The sequence below is a fragment of the Nerophis ophidion genome, linkage group LG02 (genome assembly GCF_033978795.1).
Source record: "Nerophis ophidion isolate RoL-2023_Sa linkage group LG02, RoL_Noph_v1.0, whole genome shotgun sequence".
Taxonomy (NCBI): Eukaryota; Metazoa; Chordata; class Actinopteri; order Syngnathiformes; family Syngnathidae; genus Nerophis; species Nerophis ophidion.
In genome coordinates, this window is record NC_084612.1 from 68,704,057 (window position 1) to 68,722,937 (window position 18,881).

The 18,881-nt window shown below is 41.8% G+C and overlaps 1 protein-coding gene across 1 annotated transcript in view; it reads left to right on the top strand.

Moving 5' to 3' along the window:
• The window catches only part of LOC133544296 (cadherin-22-like), a 589,788-nt gene that overhangs the window by 197,923 nt on the left and 372,984 nt on the right, over nt 1-18,881 (top strand). The window contains exon 3 of the mRNA XM_061889489.1: nt 12,628-12,757. The gene's annotated coding sequence lies outside the window, so the exon portion shown is untranslated. The remainder of the gene's footprint in view (nt 1-12,627; nt 12,758-18,881) is intronic.

Consider the following 18,881-nt stretch of genomic DNA (forward strand, 5'->3'; position numbering starts at 1 on the left):
TAAGTAGAAGAATTCAAATGTAGGCAGAACCTAAGCTTTTACCAAAGGCTACGATCATAACTGAAGCCTTAAGCCCATACACAATGTTGACATTTATAGTTATATTTTGATAAAGACAAGGAAAAATATGCATAAACGGCGCGTACAATGTGGTTGTAGACACAAAGTTAAATCATGAAATGCAACCTTACCCGACCAAAATCGATTCATATTTATCTGGGAAAGGCTTGATACCGATTTCCTTGACCAAGTCACACGGAAAGAAGTTGTAGGCTTCAAAAAATGCCCTATGTTTGTGTTGTCTTTGTCTGTACGAACCATTTAAACCGCGTAACAGGTAATTGCGGAAGATTGCACGATTTAACAGAAAAAGACGACAAAAGTACCACGCACTCCAGTCCAAGGGAGTAGAGCCGAAGGATGCACACATTTGCAGTGACCACTCTGTTAAATGTTAGCTTGATATACTTTTAACGTTGAGTGTTTCCCGTTTAAGTATTATGTTCTATTACTTTGTATGTCTTAAGACACATTTTTGCTATGAATGTTCCGTAAAGCACCAACTCGGCAAGTCTAAGTAGAATAATTCAATTGTAGGCAAAACCTAAGCTTTTACCAAAGGCTACGATCATAACTGAAACCTTAAGCCCATACACAACGTTGACATTTATACTTATATTTTGATAAAGACAGGGAAAAATATGCATAAACGGTGCGTACAACTTGGTTTTAGACAAAGTTAAATCATGAAATGCAACCTTACCCGACCAAAACCGATTCATATTTATCTGGTAGAGGCTTGATACCGATTTCCTTGACCCAACCACACAGAAAGAAGTTGTAGACCTCCAAAAATGGCCTATGTTTGCGTTGTTTTTGATTATACGAACCGTTTAAAACGCGTAACAGGTAATTGCGGAAGAGTGCACGATTTAATGGAAAAAGACGACAAAAGTACCCCACGCTCGTCAGAGGGAGTAGAGCTGAAGGATGCACACATTTGCAGTGACCACTCTGTTAAAGGTTAAATTTGAATTACTTTCAACGTCTAGTGTTTCCCATGTAAGTATTATCTTGTATTATTTGTATTTCTTAAGACACATTTTTGCTATGAATGTTCCGTAAAGCACCAACTCGGCAAGTCTAAGTAGAAGAATTCAAATGTAGGCAAAACCTAAGCTTTTACCAAAGGCTACGATCATACCTGAAGCCTTAAGCCCATACACAATGTTGACATTTATAGTTATATTTTGATTAAAACAGGGAACAATATGCATAAACGGCGCGTACAACGTGGTTGTAGACGCAAAGTTAAATCATGAAATGCAACCTTACCCGACGAAAATCGATTCATATTTATCTGGGAGAGGCTTGATACCGATTTCCTTGACCCAGCCACACACAAAGAAGTTGTAGACCTCCAAAAATGCCCTATGTTTGCGTTGTTTTTGGCTGTACGAACCGTTTAAACCACGTAACAGGTAATTGCGGAAGAGTGCACGATTTAATGGAAAAAGACGACTAAAATACCCCACACTCCAGTCAGAGGGAGTAGAGCTGAAGTTGCACACATTTGCAATGACCACTCCGTTAAAGGTTAAATTTGAATTACTTTCAACGTCTAGTGTTTCCCATTTAAGTATTATCTTGTATTATTTGTATTTCTTAAGACACATTTTTGCTATGAATGATCCGTAAAGCACCAACTCGGCAAGTCTAAGTAGAAGAATGCAATTGTAGGCAAAACTTAAGCTTTTACCAAAGGCTACGATCATACCTGAAGCCTTAAGCCCATACAATATGTTGACATTTATAGTTATATTTTGATAAAGACAGGGAAAAATATGCATAAACGGCGCGTACAATGTGGTTGTAGACACAAAGTTAAATCATGAAATGCAACCTTACCCGACCAAAATCGATTCATATTTATCTGGGAGAGGCTTGATACCGATTTCCTTGACCCAGCCACACAGAAAGAAGTTGTAGACCTCCAAAAATGTCCAATGTTTGCGTTGTTTTTGGCTGTAAGAACCGTTTAAACCGCGTAACAGGTAATTGCGGAAGAGTGCACGATTTAATGGAAAAAGACGACAAAAGTACCACGCACTCCAGTACAAGGGAGCAGAGCCGAAGGATGCACACATTTGCAATGACCACTCTGTTAAAGGTTAGTTTGATTTACTTTCAACGTTTAGTGTTTCCCATTTAAGTATTATCTTCTATTATTTGTATTTCTTAAGAAACATTTTTGCTACGAATGATCCGTAAAGCACCAACTCGGCAAGTCTAAGTAGAAGAATTCAAATGTAGGCAAAACCTAAGCTTTTACCAAAGGCTACGATCATAACTGAAGCCTTAAGCCCATACACAACGTTGACATTTATAGTTATATTTTGATAAAGACAGGGAAAAATATGCATAAACGGCGCGTACAACGTGGTCGTAGACACAAAGTTAAATCATGTAATGCAACCTTACCCGACCAAAATCGATTCATATTTATCTGGAAGAGGCTTAATACCGATTTCCTTGACCCAGCCACACAGAAAGAAGTTGTAGACCTCCAAAAATGCCCTATGTTTGCATTGTTTTTGTTTGTACGAACCGTTTAAACCGCGTAACAGGTAATTGCGGAAGATTGCACGATTTAATGGAAAAAGTCGACAAAAGTACCACACACTCCAGTCCAAGGGAGTAGAGCCGAAGGATGCACACATTTGCAGTGACCACTCTGTTAAAGGTTAGCTCGATATACTTTTAACGTTAAGTGTTTCCCATTTAAGTATTATCTTGTATTATTTGTATTTCTTGAGACACATTTTTGCTACAATGATCCGTAAAGCACAAACTCGGCAAGTCTAAATAGAATAATTCAAATGTAGGCAAAACCTAAGCTTTTCCCAAAGGCTACGATCATACCTGAAGCCTTAAGCCCATACACAATGTTGACATTTATAGTTATATTTTGATAAAGACAGGGAAAAATATGCATAAACGGCGCGTACAACGTGGTTGTAGACACAAAGTTAAATCATGAAATGCAACCTTACCCGACCAAAATCGATTCATATTTATCTGAGAGGCTTGATACCGATTTCCTTGACCAAGTCACACAGAAATAAGTTTTAGACTTCCAAAAATGCCCTATGTTTGCGTTGTTTTTGTCTGTACGAACCGTTTAAACCGCGTAACAGATAATTGCGGAAGATTGCACGATTTAATGGAAAAAGACGACAAAAGTACCACACACTCCAGTCCAAGGGAGTAGAGCCGAAGGATGCACACATTTGCAATGACCACTCTGTTAAAGGTTAGTTTGAATTACTTTCAACGTCTAGTGTTTCCCATGTATGTATTATCTTGTATTATTTGTATTCCTTAAGACACATTTTTGCTACAATGATCCGTAAAGCACCAACTCGGCAAGTCTAAGTAGAAGAATTCAAATGTAGGCAAAACCTAAGCTTTTACCAAAGGCTACGATCATACCTGAAGCCTTAAGCCCATACAATATGTTGACATTTAGAGTTATATTTTGATAAAGACAAGGAAAAATATGCATAAATGGCGCGTACAATGTGGTTATAGACACAAAGTTAAATCATGAAATGCAACCTTACCCGACCAAAATCGATTCATATTTATCTGGGAGAGGCTTGATACCGATTTCCTTGACCCAGCCTCACAGAAAGAAGTTGTAGACCTCCAAAAATATCCTATGTTTGCTTTGTTTTTAGCTGTATGAACCGTTTAAACCGCGTAACAGGTAATTGCGGAAGAGTGCATGATTTAATGGAAAAAGATGACAAAAGTAGCCCACACTCTAGTCCAAGGGAGTAGAGCTGAAGGATGCACACATTTGCAGTGACCACTCTGTTAAAGGTTAGCTTGATTTACTTTTAACGTTGAGTGTTTCCCATTTAAGCATTATGTTCTATTATTTTGTATTTCTTAAGACACATTTTTGCTCCGAATAATCCGTAAAGCACCAACTCGGCAAGTCTAAATAGAATAATTCAAATGTAGGCAAAATCTAAGCTTTTACCAAAGGCTACGATCATACCTGAAGCCTTAAGCCCATACACAATGTTGACATTTATAGTAAAATTTTGATAAAGACAGGGAAAAATATGCATAAACGGCGCGTACAACGTGGTTGTAGACACAATGTCAAATCATGTCAAATCGATTCATATTTATCTGGGAGAGGCTTGATACCGATTTCCTTGACCCAGCCACACAGAAAGAAGTTGTAGGCCTCCAAAAATTCCCTATGTTTGCGTTTTGTTTGGCTGTACGCGCCGTTTAAACCGCGTAATAGGTAATAGCGGAAGATTGCACGATTTAATGGAAAAAGACGACAAAAGTACCCCACACTCCAGTCCAAGGGAGTAGAGCCGAAGGATGCACACATTTGCAGTGACTACTCCGTTAAAGGTTAGCTTGATATACTTTCAACGTCTAGTGTTTCCCATGTAAGTATTATCTTGTATTATTTGTATTTCTTAAGACACATTTTTGCTATGAATGTTCCGTAAAGCACCAACTCGGCAAGTCTAAATAGAAGAATTCAAATGTAGGCAAAACATAAGCTTTTACCAAAGGCTACGATCATAACTGAAGCCTTAAGCCCATACACAATGTTGACATTTATAGTTATATTTTGATAAAGACAGGGAAAAATATGCATAAACGGCGCGTACAACGTGGTCGTAGACACAATGTTAAATCATGAAATGCAACCTTACCCGACCAAAATCGATTCATATTTATCTGGGAGAGGCTTAATACCGATTTCCTTGACCAAGTCACACAGAAAGAAGTTGTAGACCTCCAAAAATGCCCTATGTTTGCGTTGTTTTTGTTTGTACGAACCGTTTAAACCGCATAACAGGTAATTGCGGAAGAATGCACGATTTAATGGAAAAAGACGACAAAAGTACCCCACACTCTAGTCCAAGGGAGTAGAGCCGAAGGATGCACACATTTGCAGTGACCACTCCGTTAAAGGTTAGCTTGATTTACTTTTAACGTTGAGTGTTTCCCATTTAAGTATTATCTTCTATTATTTGTATTTCTTAAGAAACATTTTTGCTACGAATGATCCGTAAAGCACTAACTCGGCAAGTCTAAGTAGAAGAATTCAAATGTGGGCAAAACCTAAGCTTTTACCAAAGGCTCCGATCATACCTGAAGCCTTAAGCCCATACACGATGTTGACATTTATAGTTATATTTTGATAAAGACAGGGAAAAATATGCATAAACGGCGCGTTCAACGTGGTTGTAGACACAAAGTTAAATCATGAAATGCAACCTTATCTGACGAAAATCGATTCATATTTATCTGGGAGAGGCTTGATACCGATTTCCTTGACCCAGCAACACAGAAAGAAGTTGTAGACCTCCAAAAATGCCCTATGTTTGCGTTGTTTTTGTTTATACGAACCGTTTAAACCGCATAACAAGTAATTGCGGAAGAGTGCAAGATTTAATGGAAAAAGACGACAAAAGTACCCCACACTCCAGTCCAAGGGAGTAGAGCCGAAGGATGCACACATTTGCAATGACCACTCTGTTAAAGGTTAGTTTGAATTACTTTCAACGTCTAGTGTTTCCCATGTAAGTATTATCTTGTATTATTTGTATTTTTTAAGACACATTTTTGCTACTCATGATCCGTAAAGCACCAACTCGGCAAGTATAAGTAGTACAATTCAAATGTAGGCAAAACCTAAGCTTTTATCAAAGGCAACAATCATAACTGAAGCCTTCAGCACATACATGTACTCGAAACGGCGCTTACAACTACAACAAACGTGGTTGTAGACACAAAGTCAAATCGTGAAATGCAACCTTACTCGACCAAAAATGATTCATAATTATCTGGGAGAGTCTTGATACCAATTTCTTTGACCCAGGCACACGTAAAGAAGTTGTAGACGTCCATGCTTTTCCAAGTTTCCATTTGTTTCCTTTGCATATAACAACTATGCCTCTCAAAACTAACCTATGCACAATTTTTTGAGTGACAAACCATCATTATGGGTTATGTAGACCATGGGCGGGGCGTGGTTGGGGGCATGGTTAAGAGCCAAGTATTTCATATAAATATATATATATATATATATATATATATATATAAATATATATATATATATATATATATATATATATATATAAGAAATACTTGACATTCGGTGAATTTTAGCTATATATATATTGATTGTATTATATATATATATATATATATATATATATATATATATACACATACAGTATGTATATAAATAAGATACATACTTGAATTTCAGTGTTCATTTTTTTACACATATCTACACATAACATTCATCTACTCATTTTTGAGTTAAGGGTTGAATTGTCCACCCTTGGTCTATTCTCTGTCACTAGTTTTCTAACCATATGCATGTACAGTAGATGGCGGTATTGTCCTGTTTAAGAGTGTCACAACATTGCTGATTAAGGCAGACAAACTGCTTTACGGAAGACGAAAACGTGACTGCTGTTGTTGTGTGTTGTTACCGCGCTGGGAGGACGTTAATGAAACTGCCTAACAATAAATCCACGTAAGAAAAACAAGAACTCGCCCTCGATCATTCTACGGTTATAACGTCATTGGGCAGATACGCTGTTCGTATTGTGGGAAAGCGGACTTGAGAACAGGCTGTCCTCACTCAGGTCCGCATGGAGCTGGAGGGGGCGTGGCCTCCAGCTCCGCCTGAATTTTGGTATACTTTCGGGAGAAAATTTGTCCCGGTAGGTTTTTGGGAGAGGCGCTGAATTTCGGGAGTCTCCCGGAAAATCCGGGAAAGTTGGCAAGTATGTCGTCTGCAGACATTTTGACTTGTTAAGTGACACCAGGCCAAAGGAAATGCTTGGATTAGACTAAAAAGTTAGGTTAAAGTACCAACGATCTTCACACACACGAGGTGTGGTGAAATGTGTCCTCTGCATTTGACCCATCCCCTTGTTCACCCCCTGGGAGGTGGGGGGAGCAGTGAGCAGCAGCGGTGCCGCGCACGGGAATAATAATTATTTGGTGATTTGACCCCCCAATTCCAACCCTTTGTCATGCCTGTTCATGTTTTTTGTTTAGTTATGATCCGTTTTGCTTAAGACTCAATTGTTTCTAGTTTTTGCACTTCCTTGTTTGTCTTATTACCATGCCAACTCATTAGTTTTCACCTTGTCCTCATGTCACGCCCCTGTCCTCATGTCTCACACCTGTTTTCACTAATCACCACAGTATTATTTAAGCCTGTCTGTTTCCGTTGTTCACTCTGGTACGCCATTAGACTGTACAACTCCTCGCTGGGGCGGGGGGTACTAGGATGACAGGGGATGCAAAACAATAACAGTGCAATACGTTTTCATAACATGGTCACTACTGCCTACTTTGTCTTGTTATATTCTTATTTTACTGTTATATTTTTATTCCCATTGTTGCTTTTTAGTTGTTATTCTCATTGTAATATTTCTCTTTTTTGTTTCCATTTAAACCCCCATTATTTACTTTTTACTATTCTTGAAATTGATCTCAACTCTGTACACTGCTGCTGGAATTTTAATTTTCCTGAAGGAACTCTCCTGAAGGAATCAATAAAGTACTATCTATCAATCTATCTATCTATCTATCTATCTATCTATCTATCTATCTATCCATCCATCCATCCATCATTCCATCCATCTATCTATCTATCTATCTATCTATCTATCTATCTATCTATCTATCTATCTATCTATCTATCTATCTATCTATCTATCTATCCATCTATCTATCTATCTATCCATCCATCATTCCATCCATCCATCTATCTATCCGTCCGTCCGTCCGTCCGTCCGTCCGTCCAACCCATCCATCCATCCATCCATCCATCCATCCATCCATCCATCCATCCATCTCTGGCAACATCACCTCCTGCACCCATGATATCCATACTGCTTCTCATTCCCTTGTCTCAGTCACAGTAAGTTGTTGTTATTCATGCCACAATGCAATTGTTTTGTTTCATGTTAATAGTTTATAGCCTTTGTGCTAGTCTTTTGTTTCATAGCCCAGTTTTTGTACTTCCGCCCTCATGCGCGCCTTTTGTTTATTCCTTTTATGAGTAAAATAAAAGGTGTACGATTCATGCCTTGCTCGCGCCAACTTCTCTTTGCCTTGGAAAAACAATCCTGGCCCAAGTCTAAGTCTTGACACCCGTGATGCTGAATGCCAAGCAGGGATGCAACGGGTCCCATTTTGTATAGTATTTGGTATGACTCGGCACTTTTGTTATGGCTGTCGACACGGGTTGATGCAGGACGGGAAATAAACGGCGGTGGGGCCATCCTTAGTGGAGTGTGCACCATAGGCAGAAAGCTATAACCATTGTGTTCAAAGCAAATGACGGTGTTTAGCTAACCGCACGAGGTGTAATCCCCGCAGGGGGGGGCGACTTGTTTGGCAGCCGCATGTGTGTCTGTGTTTGTCTGTGTGTTCAAGCTCAGCGGGTCTTTGATTCTCATTAAAAGAGGGTCCTATTTATCCTGCGGCTGGTGTTTTGAAGCCGTCGGGCTGTCGTCAATTACCATACCTATCCAGTCGCTTTTTCAGAGCGCGCCTGTCGTGAATCACGGGAAAAAGAGCGCAAAGCTATTTTTCAGGCTGCTGGCTGGTACTTTTGCACAGGAAAAAAACAAAAAAAAAACAAGTTCTGAATGGCCTCTCTGAGATTGATTTTTGCCGAGAGATGAGGGCGTTTTTTTCCAACAGTTCTATTTAGGTAGCTAAAATTATGCCATTGTCAGTCTGGTGAAAGGAAAAAAAGAATCCTGTTGTCCTTCTATAACATATTTTGTCGCTCAGCTTGACCTCGAGCATGCCACTCAAGATTCTCAAGGCGGAAACAAATTTCCTATCCAAAAAGCCGGGCAAAAATGTAATCGTAAAAAGATTGCACGACAATGGGAGGCAAACTTTTGCAGTTTAATTACTTGCATTTTGTAGCTTTTGTAAATAATAATACTTGTTACGTACAGTCGTGGTCAAAAGTTTGCATACCCTTCTAAAGAACATAACGTCATCGCTGTCTTGAGTCCCCAATACTTTCTATAACTCTTATTTTTTTGTGATAGACTCATTGGAGAACGTACTTGTTGGTCACAAACATGTAACGATTGGGTTCGTTCTCCCAAAGTTGAAGTCGGGCTTTGAACGCAGCGTGAAGGTAAGAACAAATGATTTATTCAAAATATAAATCAAACTGAGACAAAACCAAAGGAGCTAGCATGGGAGCTAGAAAAACAAAAGGCGCTGTCACGCCAAATTTCTTCTCCATACAAACCCCCCCCCCATTTACTTCCGGGATCATGATTAAAACAGACGTTTTGTTAACGCTATATTATAAAAATATAACGCTACATTATAAAAATAAAGACGTTTTGTTAACGCTATATTATAAAAAAAATTTAGAAAAACTATTTACAAACACAAGCTATGTGATGACATTAGAGGAAACGTGACCCCGGAAGTAAATGCGTCATCCCATAGCTTGTGTTTGTAAATTCCATCCATCCATTTTCTACCGCTTATTCCCTTTCGGGATCGCGGGGGGCACTGGCGCCTATCTCAGCTACAATCGGGCGGAAGGCAGGGTACACCTTGGACAAGTCGCCACCTGTAAATTGTTTTTTAATTTTTTTTTATAATATAGCGTTGACAAAGCGTCTGTATTTTTATAATATAGCGTTATATTTTTATAATATAGCGTTATATTTTTATAATATAGCGTTATATTTTTATAATATAGCGTTAACAAAACGTCTGTATTAATCATGACCCCGGAAGTAAATGGGGGGGAAGAAATTTGGCGTGACAGCGCTTAGCATGGCAGCTAGCATAAACAAAAAGGACCTAGCGTGGAAGCTAGCTGGTAGCGAGCAGGAACACAGAAGTCGTTACTTGTTTCGTGAAAAAGAATTACGAAGCCAGACTGAATAAACGAAGAAGGCAGGCTTAAATCAAGACGGTAATCACAACGCAGGTGCGTGTCAAAAGCAAGCGGCAGGGGAAAATCATGAGTAACCATGGAAACAAACTGAGAAGTGCAAAGACAAGAACTAAATGAGTCCAAAACTAACAGAACATAATACAAAAAAAGACTCAAAACCTAAACATAATATGATCCGGGCAGCGGATCATAACAAAACATTCATGAAGTAGGGTTATTTTATGACTTTATTATGGGGTGGCGGTTCCTCTCTTTAAGAAGGGGAACCGGAGGGTGTGTTCCAACTATCGTGGGATCACACTCCTCAGCCTTCCCAGTAAGGTCTATTTAGGTGTAGTGGAGAGGAGGCTACGCCGGATAGTCGAACCTCGGATTCAGTAAGAACAGTGTGGTTTTTGTCCTGGTCGTGAAACTATGGACCAGCTCTATACTCTCGACAGGGTGCTTGAGGGTGCATGGGAGTTTGCCCAACCAGTCTACATGTGCTTGGTGGACTTGGAGAAGGCATTCGGGCGTGTCCTGTGGGGAGCGCTCAGAGAGTATGGGGTAACGGACTGTCTGATTGTGGCGGTCCGCTCCCTGTACGATCAGTTGTCAGAGCTTGGTCCGCATCGCCGGCAGTAAGTGGGACCCATTTCCAGTCAATCAATCAATCAGTTTACTTATATAGCCCTAAATAATTAGTGTCTCAAAGGGCTGCACAAACCACTACAACATCCTCGGTAGGCCCACATAAGGGCAAGGAAAACTCACACCCAGTGGGACGTCGGTGACAATGATGACTATGAGAACCTTGGAGAGGACGAAAGCAATGGATGTCGAGCGGGTCTAACATGATACTGTGAAAGTTCAATCCATAATGGATCCCACACAGCCGTGAGAGTCCAGTCCAAAGCGGATCCAACACAGCAGCGAGAGGCCCGTTCACAGCGGAGCCAGCAGGAAACGATCCCAAGCGGAGGCGGATCAGCAGCGCAGAGATGTCCCCAGCCCAAGATGTACATGGCCACCGGATCGGACCGGACCCCCTACACAAGGGAGGGTGGGACATAGGAGAAAAAGAAAAGAAACGGCAGATCAACTGGTCTAAAAAGGGAGTCTATTTAAAGGCTAGAGTATACAAATGAGATTTAAGGTGAGACTTAAATGCTTCTACTGAGGTGGCATCTCCATCTGTTACCGGGAGGGCATTCCAGAGTACTGGAGCCCGAAATGAAAACGCTCTATAGCCCGTGTGAGCGTTGGACTCCGCCAAGGCTGCCCTTTGTCACCGATTCTGTTCATAACTTTTATGGACAGAATGTTCTAGGCGCAGTCAGGGCGTTGAGGGGATCTGGTCTGGTGGCTACAGGATTAGGTCTCTGCTTTTTGCAGATGATGTGGTCCTGATGGCTTCATCTGGCCAGGATCTTCAGCTTTCATTGGATCGGTTCGCAGCCGAGTATGAAGCGACCTGAATGAGAATCAGCACCTCTAAGTCCGAGTCCATGGTTCTCGTCCGGAAAAGGGTGGTTTGCCATCTCTGGGTTGGGGAGGAGATCTTGCCCCAAGTGGAGAAGTACCTCGGAGTCTTGTTCATGAGTGAGGGAAAAGTGGATCGTGAGATCAACAGGTGAATCGGTGCGGCGTCTTCAGTAATGCGGACGCTGTACCGGTCCGTTGGGGTGAAGAAGGAGCTGAGCCGGAAAACAAATCTCTCAATTTACCGGTTGATCTCAATTCCCATGATCACTTATGGTCATGAACTTTGGGTTATGACCGAAAGGATAAGATCACGGGTACAAGCGGCCGAAATGAGTTTCCTCCGCCGGGTGGTGGGGCTCTCCTTTAGAGATAGGGTGAGAAGTTCCGTCATCCCATGTCCCTGGTCAAGTTTCACCGCAATAAGACACTTTTGGTAGCCATCCACACGCTTTTGGTAGAATTTCTGACTACTTCTCTTGACAAAATTGGTGCAGTCCAGCTAAATGTGTTGGTTCTCTGACATGGACTTGTTTCTTCAGTGTTTTAAGTCAGGACTTTTGGGAAGGTCATTCTAAAACCTTAATTCTAACCTGATTTAGCCTTTCCTTTACCACTTTTGAGGTGTGTTTGGGGTCATTGTCCTGTTGGAACATCCAACTTTGCCCAAGACCCAAACTCCGGGCTGATGATTTTAGGTTGTCCTGAAGAATTTGGAGGTAATCCTCCTTTTTCATTGTCCCATTTCACTCTCTGTAAAGCACCAGTTCCATAGGCAGCAAAACAGGTCCAGAGTATAATACTACCACCACCATGCTTGACGGTAGGGTTGGTGTTTCTGGGGATAAGAGCTTCACCTTTTCTCCTCCAAACATATTGCTGGGTAGTGTGGCCAAACAGCTCACTTTTTGTTTCATCTGACACCACATGGACAACAATAAGACCTTCTGGAGGAAAGTTATGTGATCTGTTTTTTGTGACAAGCAAGTATGTGCTCCAATCACCTTATCCCCCCAAAAATAAGAGTTGTAGAAATGGTTGGAAACTCAAGACAGCCAATTTAGAATGTGCAATTTTATCACAAACGTTCACCGGAGTTGTTGCCTGTGATTTTACTCTTCATTTCACTTTGTATTTCTCCATCTCCAAAGGTGGTCCTTGGAATAAACCACTTCAATCCAGCCTGACGACCGCAGACCCAGCCCAGGATCTCCACATCCAGCGTCTTCACCTCCATGATGGTCTGAGAATTTCTTCATAAACTTTCAGAAACTATCTCAGGTAAATTCATCCGGATGTTCGTCATCCTTATCTGGGTCTCGACCTGACTAAAGTCCGTCATCCTAACCGACTTGATTGGGCAAATGCTCCTATTTGATAACGTTCAGCACTTTTGAAGAGGTTTTCATTTCTAGGGCTACATCCTGGTTTTCATAGAATGGCGTTGTGTGGGCGGCTGCACTTTGTCCCCGATTCTGTTCATAACTTTTATGGACAGAATTTCTAGGCGCAGTCAGAGCGTTGAGGGGATCTGGTTTGGTGGCTACAGGATTAGGTCTCTGCTTTATGCAGATGATGTGGTCCTGATGTCCTCATCTGGCCAGGATCTTCAGCACTCATTGGATCGGTTCGCAGCCGAGTATGAAGCGACTGGGATGAGAATCAGCCCCTCCAAGTCCGAGTCCATGGTTCTTGCCCGGAAAAGGGTGGAGTGCCATCTCTGGGTTGGGGGGGAGATCTTGTCCCAAGGGATCTGGTATGGTGGCTGCCGGATCAGGTCTCTGCTTTTTGCAGATTATGTAGTCCTGATCTGGCGAGGATCTTCAGCTCTCACTGGATCGGTTCGCAGCAGAGTGTGAAGCGACTGGGATGATGGTTCTTGCATGGTTCTCGCCTGGAAAAGGGTGGAGTGGTTGAAGAGGTTGGGGAGGAGACCCTGCCTCATGTGGAGGAGTTGAAGTACCTCAGAGTCTTGTTCACGAGTGAGGGAAGAGTGGATCGTGAGATCGACAGGCGGATCGGTGTGGCGTCTTCAGTAATGTGGACGCAGTATCGATCAGTTGTGGTGAAGAAGGAGCTATACCAGAAAGTAAAGCTCTCAATTTAACTCACCTATGGTCATGGTTATGACCGGAAGGACAAAATCACGGGTACAAGCGGCCGAAATGAGTTTCCTCCGCCGAGTGGCGGGGTTCTCCCTTAGAGATAGGGTGAGGAGCTCAAAGTAAAGCCACTGCTTCTCCACATCGAGAGGAGCCAGATGAGGTGGTTCGAGGATGTGGTCAGCATGCCACCCATACATCTCTCTGAGGAGGTGTTCAGGGCACGTCCGACCGGTAGGAGGCCACAGGGAAGACCTCGGACACTTTGGGAAGACTATGTCTCCCTGCTAATCACAGAGTGACAGGTGATTAGATAAAAAGGCCCAGGTGGGCCGACTGCGCACCTGTCGCTGATTTCGAGGCCGGTGTTGGCACACCCAGCTCTCCCGTCCATAGGCAAAACCTAGTAACTCACTTCTAGCTGGTATTGAGAAAACAAAGGAAAACCAATCTATCTTGATGCTGTCTTACAAAGATCTACAAAGTCATCAAACATATAGATGTTTTCTTGAGCTTTCATTTTTCCTGCCGATGGAGCCATGGATTGAATCTGCCCTCATGAACGTGTGCCCTTGCTCCAGATATTTTATTACAATCTCAAGTGGGCCACATTATGCGTTTGCACATTGGTCAAGAGCCGTGTACAGCGTCCGGTTTTTATTTTGACCTCCACAGTTATCTGCCCAAAAGAGTATGCAAGGGGAAGAATCAAGAACAATACATTTAATGAAGGTGCTTGCAACGTCCTGGGCCAACCTTCCAAATATCCCCTCGTGCCATAATATCACATAATCAGGTTGACCGTCGGCCCCCATTCGTGTAAATGTCTCATTAAAGACAATAAAGCGACTGACAAAGAAACTCCGATTGGTCTCTTGAGATACTAGGTTTTTCTGTTGTATCTATGCGGCCATGTGGTAGTTGCTAGGTCCTGCCATGCGCTTAACAGCTTACTTACGGAACAAATTACAATATCGCATACACCAATGTAAAGCATATCACCTAGGAACTCCAAAATTATTATCAGCTCAGTTTTGACCAAAATTGAGTTACTGGGTTTTGCCTTTGGACGGGAAAGCTTCGCTGCAGGCCCGCAGGCCACGCCCCCTCCACAGCTAGCTTCAGAACAACAATGTTATTACAAAGAATAAGAGACCTATTATACTCTAGAAATGTTGGTCTTACTTAAAAATGCACGCTTTTAGTTGTGTTCAGTGTTAAAAAAATATATTATATGGCTCTTATGTAAATACATTTTAAAATATTTCGCTTCTTGGCTCTCTCAGCCAAAAAGGTTCCCGACCCCTGCGCTACAGGAACAAGAGAGCTGTGCATATACATGTACACTGCAAAAACTGAAATCTAAGTAAGATTAAATATCTCAAATGAGGGTGATATTTTCTTATTTTCTGTCTGATAAGATAATTCTTCTCACTAAGCAGATTTTACTGTTTTGCTTGTTTTAAGGGTTTAGGTCCTAAATTATCTGAGTAAGATACTACAGCTTGTTGCTGAGATTTGATGACCTATATTGAGTAAAACATGCTTGAAACTAGAATGCCAACTCTTTATCAGCCGATAAATGCTTTAAAATGTGATATCGGAAATTATCGGTATTGGTTTCAAAAAGTAAAATCTATGAATTTTTAAAACGCTGCTGTAAGGAGTGTTACACGAACGTAGGGAGAAGTACAGAGTGCCAATAAACCTTAAAGGCACTGCCATTAAATGCCGGCTGAATCACATTATATCTACAGCATTTCACACACATAAGTGAATGCAAAGCATACTTGGTCAACAGCCATACAGGTCACACTGAAGGTGGCCGTATAAATAACTTTAACACTGTTACAAATATGCGCCACACTGTGAACCCACACCAAACAAGAATCCATCCATCTATTTTCAACCGCTTATTCCCTTTGGGGTCGCGGGGGGCGCTGGTGCCTATCTCAGCTACAATCGAGCGGAAGGCAGACCAAAACATGAATGACAAACACATTTTGGGAGAACATCTGCACCGTAACACAACATAAATACAACAGAACAAATACCCAGAATCCCTTGCAGCACTAACTCCTCCGGGACGCTCCAATATACACCCCCCGCTACTTTTTTTCTACCAAAAAAAGTGCACTTGTTTTTAGTGAGAATATACTTATTTTAAGGTGTTTTTGGGTTCATTGAGGTTAGCTAATTTGAACTCGTTTTGGAAAGTCTTGACAAGCTGAATTTTCTTGTTCTATTGGCAGATAATTTTGCTTAGTTCAAGTAAAATACCCCTCATTTTTGTATTTTTTTTTCTTGTTTTTGAACACTGACTTTTTGTAGTGTAGTGTAAATGGTAGTTTAAATCCACATCCGAACCAGATCACATTTTGACAAGTCATTTAAAGTAACATTAAAGGGGAACATTATCACAATTTCAAAAGGGTTAAAAACAATAAAAATCAGTTCCCAGTGGCTTGTTGTATTTTTGGAAGTTTTTTTCTAAATTTTACCGGTCTCGGAATATCCCTAAATAAAGCTTTAAAGTGCCTTATTTTCGACTCTCTGCGAAGACACTGGCCATTTCCCTGTGACGTCACACAGTGCTGCCAATGTAAACAAACAATGGGAATACCACAGCAAGATATAGTGACATTAGCTCGGATTCAAACTCGCATTTCAGCGACTTAAGCGATTCAACAGATTACGCATGTATTGAAACAGATGGTTGGAGTATGAAAATATTGAAGAAGAAACTGAAGCTATTGAGCGAATAGCTATTGACGCTATTCATAGCCGTAGCATGGCCGAATAGCTGCGTTAGCATCGCCGGTAAAATGTGCGGACCAAACGATCAGGACTTTCGCATCTTGTGACACTGGAGAAACTTAAATCCGTCGATTAGTGTTTTTTTCGCATTAAATGTGGGTGGAAGGAAACGTAATATAGTTGCAAATGCATCTACAGGTTATCCATACATCTCTGTGCCATGTCTGCTTTAGCACCGCCGGTAAATAGCATGTTAGCATCGATTAGCGTAGCATGTTAGCATCGCTTAGCTGGCATTCAACATCAACAAAACTCATCTTTGTGATTTCGTTGACTATCGTTGCAAATGCATCTGCAGGTTATCCATACATCTCTGTGCCATGTCTGCCTTAGCATCGCCGGTAAAATGTGGAGACACTCTAGCTCAGGGGTGCCCATTACGTCGATCGCGATCGACTGGTCGATCTCGGAGGGTTTGTCAGTCGATCTCAAGCCAGGCATTAAAAAATAGACATAAAAATGAGCAATCATCAATCATACCAAGACTTCACTTTTGTCAGTTGTTTGACATTCTCGGCACCCGAAGATCTTGTGAGATGACGCTGGCTGCTGCGAGCTCATATTTAAGAAAAAAATCACTAACATGGCGGACGCAGAGAAACACATTTTATTTCTAGAGACTCAGTACCTACTGTCAAAACTCTAAAGACCGACAGCACAGTTCCTGTCTTCACCATAAAAGACCTGTTTCATCCTGCCTGTGCTAACAAAATAAGAGTCTCAGAAAGCTAGCGTGCACAAGCTAGCAAGCTACGGAGTTTGATGCCAATGTATTTCTCCCCCGCCCTCAGCGACCGCTTTCTCACTTGCTTGCCCACCCGCACAGTCACTGACGTCACCCACCTGCTGCCAGACATTAAAGGGCCACACACATATGCTACTCTCATAACAAAGTGTTTAAAAACGAGTATGCAAGTTGGACAAATCAGATGCCAAATCCAACCAGTTTCATGTTGTATTAGACAGAAAGGAGGACTTTTTTTTTTCCTCCATTTGAAAATGCGGACGTTATCAGCACTACTGTCTAATTCCAATGAATGCAAGTCACCAGAATCAAATACACCAACGTATATTCTTGTTTTCATGAAAGAAAGGAATCTATGTCAATCAATCAATCAATGTTTACTTATATAGCCCTAAATCACTAGTGTCTCAAAGGGCTGCACAAACCACTACGACATCCTCGGTAGGCCCACATAAGGGCAAGGAAAACTCACACCCAGTGGGACATCGGTGACAATAATGACCCAGTGGGACGTCGGTGACAATGATGACTATGAGAACCTTGGAGAGGAGGAAAGCAATGGATGTCGAGCGGGTCTAACATGATACTGTGAAAGTTCAATCCATAATGGATCCAACACAGTCGCGAGAGTCCAGTCCAAAGCGGATCCAACACAGCAGCGAGAGTCCCGTTCACAGCGGAGCCAGCAGGAAACCATCCCAAGCGGAGGCGGATCAGCAGCGCAGAGATGTCCCCAGCCGATACACAGGCAAGCAGTACATGGCCACCGGATCGGACCGGACCCCCTCCACAAAGGAGAGTGGGACATAGAAGAAAAAGAAAAGAAACGGCAGATCAACTGGTCTAAAAAGGGAGTCTATTTAAAGGCTAGAGTATACAAATGAGTTTTAAGGTGAGACTTAAATGATTCTCCTGAGGTGGCTATGTGTGTTAAACATGCTTGTATTATCATTAAACACCATTAACTTGTTAACAAAAATGTCTCTTTCATACATAAATAAATATAAATTATAAATAGGAATGAGGTAGATCTCCTCGACTTGGTCAATTGAAAAGTAGCTCGCCTGCAGAAAAAGTGTGAGCGCCCCTGCTCTAGTACCTTCAATGGGGGTTTGGCAGCAGACACTTTCGCATCTTCGGGCCGGTGGTGCAACTTGAATCCCTCCCTGTTAGTGTTGTTACACCCTCCGACAACACACCGACGAGGCATGATGTCTCCCAGGTTCCGAAAAATAGTCCAAAAAAACGAAAAATAACAGAGCTGAGACCCGGTGTTTACGGCGACGTCACATTCTGACGTCATCGCCTCCAGCGCGATAAACAGAAAGGCGTTTAATTCACCCGTTTAGAGTTCGGAAATCGGTTAAAAAAACAGATGGTCTTTTTTCTGCACCATCAAGGTATATATTGACGCTTACATAGGTCTGGTGATAATGTTCCCCTTTAAGTATTCCCCATGGCTTTTGCTGATTTTGGAGTGTGTTAAATAGAGACGATGTTCTTTTTGAGCCCCTTTTCAATGCAATGTACAACAGTCCTCTGGTGGTTGTATTGTGCGTCCGGCCCTTGATATCCTGTCACTGTAACCTAATAGGCTGTCATTATATGGCTAACAGCTGGGGATGTTTTATTTTTTTTCATGTTGCCTGGGCCTCACGATTTTCTTTGTGTGGGTTTCTTCAATTGTGTGTGTGTGTGTCAGTGCAAGCGTGATTATTAAGTATTTTCTCTCCTAACATGC